The 8,361-nt window shown below is 45.6% G+C and overlaps 1 long non-coding RNA gene across 1 annotated transcript; it reads left to right on the top strand.

The window, feature by feature from the left end:
• Positions 1-1,639: 1,639 nt before the first annotated feature.
• On the top strand, positions 1,640-6,366 carry LOC138825017 (uncharacterized). Its single transcript, XR_011371295.1, has 2 exons — positions 1,640-1,924; positions 5,855-6,366. It is a non-coding gene; the product is annotated as an uncharacterized lncRNA (long non-coding RNA).
• Positions 6,367-8,361: the final 1,995 nt, after the last annotated feature.

The following is an 8,361-nucleotide window of genomic DNA, read 5'->3' as shown; positions in this document are numbered from 1 at the left end:
CACACACACCCCACACAGACATAGGCTGAAGGCCCCTAGATGAGGTCATGGCAGACTCAGGCACTGGTTATGGCCCAGGTTTTACCCTCTTTTCTCAAGAGTGGGGGGAAGACTCTTACAACTCTCATGTGATCGTCTTAGGTCAAATGAATATTTTTATTTTACCCCCACTCTTGGTGTAGGGACAGGAAAGTTGTTTAGCCTTTGCAAACTGATTTTTTATCTAAGTGCTGAAAAGTTAGTTTGCTCTTATAATAGCATAAATAAACACTCTTGGAGCGAGAGCTCAGTTTTATTCTTCCCTCTTCAGCAAAGCATTATAAACAAAATCACCTCCATTCTAAACACAGAAACCTAGAATTACAGGAAGGACATCTCATTTATTTAATAGTGGTAAGGAAAATAGTTTATGGAACAAGGACCAAGGACCTTAGATAAGGGGACTAGAGCCACAGCTTCCTGCAGCTGTGCAATGAGTTACAGGCAGGGAGGGAGAGGTGGAGGCCTTGCTATTATGTGCACAGAAACACCTTTCAGTAATCCAGGAGCTCAGGGCTGCCCAGCATGCTTTGTATTAGAGGCTGGGGACAGCATATTTCTTTGTATCCTTAGAGTTTCTGTTGCCTTCTGAAACTGATACAACACAAATTGTTTGTGTGTGCGTGTATGTATGAAAGAGGAAGCACTTTAGTTCAAATGAGCACTTAATATTCGTAATTTGATCTAATTTTAATAAATTATATATGGGAAATACTGAATAGGCCACAAAATATTTTATTATTACTATTTTTTAAAATAAAATGTTTTTCTCCATTTCTTCTGTCCCACCTTCAATTTTTTGTTGCTTTTTTTTTCTTATGAGCAAGAATTATATCTGCTCAGATTCTCAAAAATTAATCTGCTTTAAAATGTTGAGAACATCAGGTCTCCTGTCAGTAAGCAGACAGGAGAAGTTAGGGAGAAGAGCATTGTTTGGAAAAGAAAACTTAGTCATCCTGTCACCTGAATGCATATTTGTGTACTGCTTAGATATTGCTGCTCCAAGTGATTCTGAACAGCTCTTCAAAGGGTGCATTGGTATGTGACATTTCAGAGGGAGATGAAGCTTCAGTCCACAAAAGGACATATATTAATTGGGGATTTTACTTTATTTTGGCACAGAGTTTTTAAAAAAAAAATCACCTGGATGGATTTTAAGATATAGACAACGTTTCAGATCTGGTTTTGGAAGCCTGATTGAGAAAGTTCTTTCTCCCCAGCATTTAGGACAGCATGTTCTCTCTAAAGAAAGCTGTCTATTTTTCTTTTCTTTGATGGACCTTCAGTTTAGAACAGACACAAAGCTGGGAACACAACCCAAGGCAGAAAAAATTCACTCCTATGTACTGTTGGTCAGGTTGACTGTAGGACACAAAGGTTATGGATCGGTGGTGGAGCCTTGTCCCTGCGTGAGCATGTTTTCTGGACTTTGGCTGGAGCTGAATTACTGACTTCTGAAAGGAGGGATGGGTCTGGGTTTCTAGCGGGAACAGCCAATGGGAAGGAAGTAATATTCATTAAGAGTGTCTCAGGCAGGCCACACCGGTAAGGCATGCTGTTAACACACCCTCCTGCACACTGTTCGCCTGTGTTTGAAACCCTTCCAGGATACTGGGGTTACGTTTTTATTCCAACCAGGAAGAATACATGATTGGATTCTTCTTTTTATCCCTTCCTTCCTTCCTTCCTCGCTTCCCTCCCTCCCTCCCTCCCTCACCCATCTCCCCCTCCCCCTGCTGCCCTCCTCTGGAGCTCTTCTTTCCAGCAGGAGCTTGAGAATAAGATTATTATCCAATCAACTCAACAGCAGCCCATGTCAGTGTCCACATGTGCATCTGAGACGAGAAGAGATTCATTTGTGACCTGGAAACTGAAGTCTGCTTAGGTCTGTAAATATGAATAAAGCCCATTCTCCTTAATGATGAAGGTAATCTCCAGTAATTTAATTGTCTTTCTTAACTAGTGGGGATAACCCATTTCTCTCCACCCCCCCCTCCTCTCACACAAAAACTATGCTTCTCATAGAGTGATCTTTACAAACACAGGGGAAATATGTCTTTTGGTTAATTGCATTTGAAAGAGCTTCCCCCCCCCCTTTTTTTCTTTTTTGTATGAGAGACTCTTCTTTCTCCACCACAAATTATGTGTTTTTCTAATACATATTGTGGTGAGCTGCTTGGGCTCTTATGGGCTAACTGTGGAAGTGGTTGGTGTGTGTGGGATGTACTCCTGGCTTGGGTTAGCTTTGGTGAAAGTTGCTGCTTTGGTTGCTGCTACAGATGAAAGGCAGTTTCTTTCTGTTGCCGTTGTTTGTGGAACTTTGGTGGACCTGGAGTGGATTGTGAGACCCCCCTGCCAGCCCATCCCCTGTGAGCACAGAGCCGTTGTCTCTTTCCATGTGTCATGTGCATTTTCCAAAACATTCAGCCGTGCCTCTAAGAAAGAAGTACAGCTTCTTAAGATGGCCTAGGAATGGAGCTGTTTTCTTTTCAATATGGTTTTGGAAAGAAATTATAGATGGAAGGTAGAAATCAAGTTGTACAGAAGGACTTAAGTGTAAGCCAGGAATGCAAAGATTAGACTCACTGGTTTAGTTAGGGCAAATAACTTCACTTTGAATTATTTTCTTCTTTTGAGCGAAAAAAAAAGTAGATCTGTGTTGAAAGCAGTGTCTGAGGAGACCAGCTTATAACACACAGCAATTGCAGAGACAAGTTAGGTGACACCAAGAACAAGTGTGTCTAGGCAGTCCCTTTAAAAATACCCCAACCGAGGTTATGAAACCACACAGCTTCTTTGAGGAATAACGCATCCAGGGCTAAAGCAGCCTAATTTTATTCAAGGATTTGAAGAGTAAAAAGGGATTTGGTTCTTTAAAAAAGGGAAAAAAGAACAGCCGAGTGAGGATTATTGATCAGTGAGGGATTAAACATTTGCTGGAATACAAAGCATCAGGAATTATCAACATGGACATCACAGTGGCCGGCCATTCAGCACTTGGAAATGCAAACAGCCCAGTTTCCCACTGATCCAATGGCAGCAGCCTGGAGCTCTTGATTCCCTGTGTGTCCACCTTTGTACTCCCTGCCCCTGGACAGGGATGAGGAGATGGGTTAGGGGTGAAAGGAAACTAATCTTGCTCTTTTAACTTCTGTCTGTCTGTCCCTCTTGAGCAGGCCAAGCAGAGACCAGAGAGGGAAAGCACTGGGGAGCCTAGGAGAGGTCCTGAGGTCCAGAGAGGATCAGGAGATCTATCGGGAAACCTCAACTACCACTTCCTCCTGTTGCCAGGGCTGTGGTCCTGTCTGCTTGCCGGCCCGCACCTGCCTCTGTGGTTCACAAGGAAAAGGCATTTGGCACTTGTACAGCCGGCCCAAGGGAGTAGTGCTGGGGCCATCCCTCCCTTTCTGGTTTTGTCTTTTTCTTCCCCTGTCAGGTGCCACTGGCTTTGAACCATGTAATTGCATCAATAAGCCATCTCTGGGATGAGCGGTGTGTGTGTGTGTATGTGTGTGTGTGTGTGTGTGTGTCTGTGTGTGTGTCTGTTTGTGTGTGTGTCTGTGTGTGTGTCTGTGTGTGTGTGTGTGTGTGTGTGTGTGTGTCTGTGTGTGTGTTCTACTGGCAGCCTGGCTCTGCCACCCTGCCTCCTGGAAGGGTTTGCAGGACTGAGGACATTGGTTTGGATCCTGAGGCTGATTTTTATCACCTCTGCATAAGGCTTAGCCTGTGAGGAGGGAAAGTGAGAGGGAGGGAAGAGGAAGTCTGACTTTGCACTTTCAAGAGCATGTGTGATTTTCCAGGATGTACATAATATACATTGAAGCATCTGTGTTGTGGGCTCCCAGGGATTTGCCTGTTCTCAGTGCCGATTCTTTGTGCACCCTGCATACATCCTACCTTTTGGAGACTGGGGGAGGCAGTGGAGGATGTTGTATAAGAGGACCAGTGTCCTGACCCACGTGCTGACTGGGTTAAAACAGGTGCACAGATACTTCAAGCTCCAGCCCACATCTCTACCTACCCCTGGGCAGGAAGAGCCTAGGGTCACCGTCTGCCTCTTGGAGACTCAGTTTCCCCATCCACTGGGAAGTTTTTGATAAAGGCCTTTATTTTGGGTGCCACATTCTCATGCTGAGTCTCCTATTGCCTTCTGTTGTCAACTTGAGGAGCCTTTGAAACTTTGGGGGAGACGTTCCCATCTTTTTCTTCCTTCTTCTTTTCCATACATTGGACTGTGTTGCTATTTTCAGGCCACAAGTGATGAGACTGAAATGTAAGTGTCTTGATGTGCCAGGTGGGGACATCAGGCCACCTGGCTCAAAACCTGGAATTCTAGGACATGTTAACTGTCTGAACCACAGAGGTAGAGAGAGCACACACAGGGCCACACTCACTGACCCGTGAATGTCACAGATGTGGCCGGGCCAGGCCTTGAGACCATGTCAACCCTGGTCCAGAGGAGAAAGGACACACTTCACCCACAGCTCTTTTTAGGGAGCTGGGATTGAGTTCCATCTGTAGAATCGCAAAGTGTTTCTGGGTTTGGAGCCACTCTTTCTCAGACGTCAAGTAAACACACACAAGGTTGCAATGAGGGTTATGCAAGCCTGTATGCTGGGGTTTGACTCAGGACAAGCCCTAAAATGAGCACATTTTGCTCATTTTTGCTGTTCAAAATTTTGGTGATCCTAGGGTTTAAACTCAGAGCCTTGCACTTGTTATACGGATGCTTTACCACTTGAACCTTGCCTCTAGGTTCCTTTGCTTTCTGCCAATGTTGTATGACTGTGTCTGAATCCACCTCCTCTAGGTTCACTGGTGATGTTGGACTCCCGGGCCCATGTCACCGGACTGTTTTTCTCCCCCAGAAACAGTGTCTTGTGGACCTTTCTGCCCGGTCTGTCCTAGAACCTTGATCCTTCTAATGTCAGCCTGCTAAGTAGCTGAGATGATAGGTGCCAGCCACCAGCATGTAGCTGAGGATGTATTGTCCCACTGTTATCCTACTGAGCCCAAACCTTAGATGCACCCAGTGATTGTGTTGGCGAATTGACATCATCGGATGAGCAGCATATATGGCTTATTTATTGACAGTCGAGGTCCAAGCCCTGACTAGGCCCAAAGCCTTAGCCTCACTCTTGGTCCATGGAGATGGAAGACTATCCAGGCAGATGTGTCTCAAAACAGCAATGCTGCTGAGTTTGGTGTGTGTGGTTGTTTGGGGTGTGTGTGGTTGGGGTATGTGTGGTTGTTTGGGGTGTGTGTAGTTGTTTGGGAAGTGTGTGGTTTGGGATGTGTGTGGTTGTTTGTGGTGTGTGTGGTTGTTTGGGATGTGTGTAGTTGTTTGGGATGTGTGTGGTTGTTTGGGATGTTTATGATTGTTTGGGGTGTGTGTGTGTGGTTGTTTGGTGTGTGTGTGTGGTTGTTTGCGGGAGTGTGGTTTGGTTTCCTGCTCATCAGCCTTGGTGGGTGCCATCTTCTCCCCTCCCCATAGGATGCTCTCTGCTCACAGTGGTGTGACCTGTACCCCTCTCTATTCTCAGTGTTTAACCTGTACCTCCTCTCTGCTCTTGGTATGACTCTATCCCCTCTCTGCTCTTGGTAGTGTGACTTGTATCCCTTCTCTGTTTTTGGTGTGACCTGTACCCCCTCTCTGCTCTTGGTGTGACCTGTACCCCAGGGCTAATTTAGGCCATTGGGATTTAGAATGCAGTTGGAGATGGGAAGGAGAGGGGACTGGAGAGGGAGGCTGGGAGAAGAGATCTGGTCCCACACCTGCTCGCTGCTCCTCAGGACACCTCTGTGCACTCCACAGGGCCACTGTGAAGCCTGATGGGGAGGAGCTCTATTCTGGCTGTCCAGGGCCCCGCGGAAGGAAAAGCAAGGGAGGAACGCGCTTGAAAATAACATCGTGACTGTTCTTGGGGTAGAGTTCTGCTTTTGCCAGCTTCATTTTTAATGAAAGGATGGAAATGTCCAGAGGCAGGGTGGTGACTAATGGAGTTGCATTGTCCTCTTCTTATTGGAGTTTCAACAGCAGGGCATCCAAGCTCACTCTCTGAGACTGCATTCACGCCAATGTGCAATATGAAATGGAGTTCCTTCCGCATTCACCTCTCTCTAGTCCTGGGCCTGGAGCAGCAACTTAGTCTTCACCTGGTCTGATTTGATGGGATGATTCTCCAGCGCTCACTCCTTTTCTTATGTTGACAGTGGTAGTGGTGGGGGGGGAACACAAATTTACATGACAAAGGACATAGTTCACCTTTTTCACCTGGGAAGTACTTGTGTTTGTTTTCTGGGTAGATAAACTACATTTAAATGGCATGATGGATTAAATAAAGTGTTATTTTTATTTCCTTACCATTGTTAAGGACTAAGTACTTCTGGGTTTTCTTTTTCTTTTTTCTTTTTTACTATCTGGCAGCAAAAATGCCAGCTCAAGTAGAAGTGTGGTTCAAGTGGTAAAATGCCAGCTTTGGAAGAAAACGCTAAGGAAGAGCATGAGGCCACCAGATTGAAGTCTAGGCTTCCAGTCCCAGAGGCAGGCTGTGAGTCACAGCCCATTGGGGTCACACAGCCCAGCACTGCGTAACAGACAGTGAAAGGGTCAGGACATGACTGCCATCATTTTGTTTTTCTTTGCATGCTAGGCTTTGAAGTCAGGGCCATGCCCTTACTAGACAGAAGTTATATCATCTGAGCAATGCCTCCGGCCCTTTTTTGCTTTATTTATTTTTCAAATACGGCTTCCAGGCTGACCCATCAGCACCTCTCATGCATACTTGGATCATTAATGTCAGCTGCCCATGGCACTCATTCTCCCTCCCCCCCCCCAACTCCTTGGAGTCCTGCTGGAGGCTCACTGCAGACACATCCTCATGGCTGCTGTAAATGGAAGGGACCCTGGTCATCAGCAAATGGCAGTGTGAGGCCAAGCAAGGTCAGAACTGGTCAGGAATCAGGACTGGTAATGACTCTGTGCTTAGGGGCAGGCATAGCTCCTGATGAGTGGGTGGAGGACTGGACTATGTAGCTTCAGTGTATCTGTTTTCAGGCAGTGACTATCATAGACACATTTGGATTTTGTGAGGTTTTTGAGCAGTGAGGATGGAAATCAGCTTGGGGCACAGCTGTGGACAGGTTGGTTGGTCCGTCCCATGTGCCTGGGACACCTTAGCTTGCTTTGGCACCTAGGTAACAAGTTGCCCTTATGACGTAAGTTTATGATTTTCTCAAGTAGAGACTATATTAAACTCCACGAAGGCACAAGGCTTGACTTGTTCTGGCCACAACTAGTTCCTCCTATTGTCTCCAGACAGAGCAGCAGCTCCACAAATAAGGGATGGGAGGGGGGCATGGGGAACGAGAAGGAAGGGGTGGCGTCGCCCAGGAAGCATTGTACTTGTAACCTGACTTCTGGAATTGTTACCCTGGGTGCAACCCCATCAAAATACTAATAAAAAAGTCATGTTTTCTTATTTGTTATGAACAAATAAGAAAAATAATTTTAAACAACCACACTCTATAACCCATAGATAATTACTTCTATTTTTGTTTTTAAGAAACAATCATTGTTGGAGAGTTTTCTTTGAAATACAAAAACTCTTCTTGGAAGCTTATCTGTGTATTAGACAACAGAGCCCCTGAGTTTGAGTTTGCAAAGACTTGGAAATGGAGACTTTCAGGATGATTGCACTCCTTCCGCGCAGTGTGTTTCCATACCCATGCATTCCCACAAAAATTTCCTCCAGTCATTTTTGGCACTCTAATCTTTGTTACCTAGTTTAGAAAACAAAAGTTGGGGAAAGTCATGTGAATTGAAAGTTGTGCTTTTCTGTATATGGTTAAAGAAGTCTTCCTTTGGGAACTGCCTACATTTCTTTGCTGTTTTCGGCAAGTTTTCCTGGCTCTTGCTGCTTTCTTTCTTCCTTAGAGGATTCTGTAAGGTCTATCCATCATCCAGTTACCAAAATGCACCTCACTGGAGAAGGAAAAATAGTTGGCGTAGCTGAGTGTTTGAAAGGAAATAGGAGGAAAGACATGCCTCCACACATCGAACCATCTCTGATGCGCTTTTGGAAATTCATAATGACAGATGGGTTGGGGAGAAGGAGATACACTCCACAGTGGGCTTCCTTTCAGATCCAGAGCTCCTTCCAAGGTGTTCTGAGCTATTCTTAGCAACTGGGGCTCCACACATTCACCCCGCCCCCCCCCCAGAAGAGAAGACTGCTTGAGGAAGCTTTGTTGCTTAGCATTTTGCTCCAAACAAAAGCCAAACCAGGCAATGCAGGAATAGATGTGGAGAAATCTAGACGT

Source organism: Dipodomys merriami, unplaced genomic scaffold (genome assembly GCF_024711535.1).
Source record: "Dipodomys merriami isolate MVZ:Mamm:240054 unplaced genomic scaffold, mDipMer1.0.p SCAF_1314, whole genome shotgun sequence".
Classification (NCBI taxonomy): domain Eukaryota; kingdom Metazoa; phylum Chordata; class Mammalia; order Rodentia; family Heteromyidae; genus Dipodomys; species Dipodomys merriami.
The sequence above is the reverse complement of the archived record's forward strand: the minus strand, read 5'-3'. Positions and strand labels throughout refer to the sequence as shown.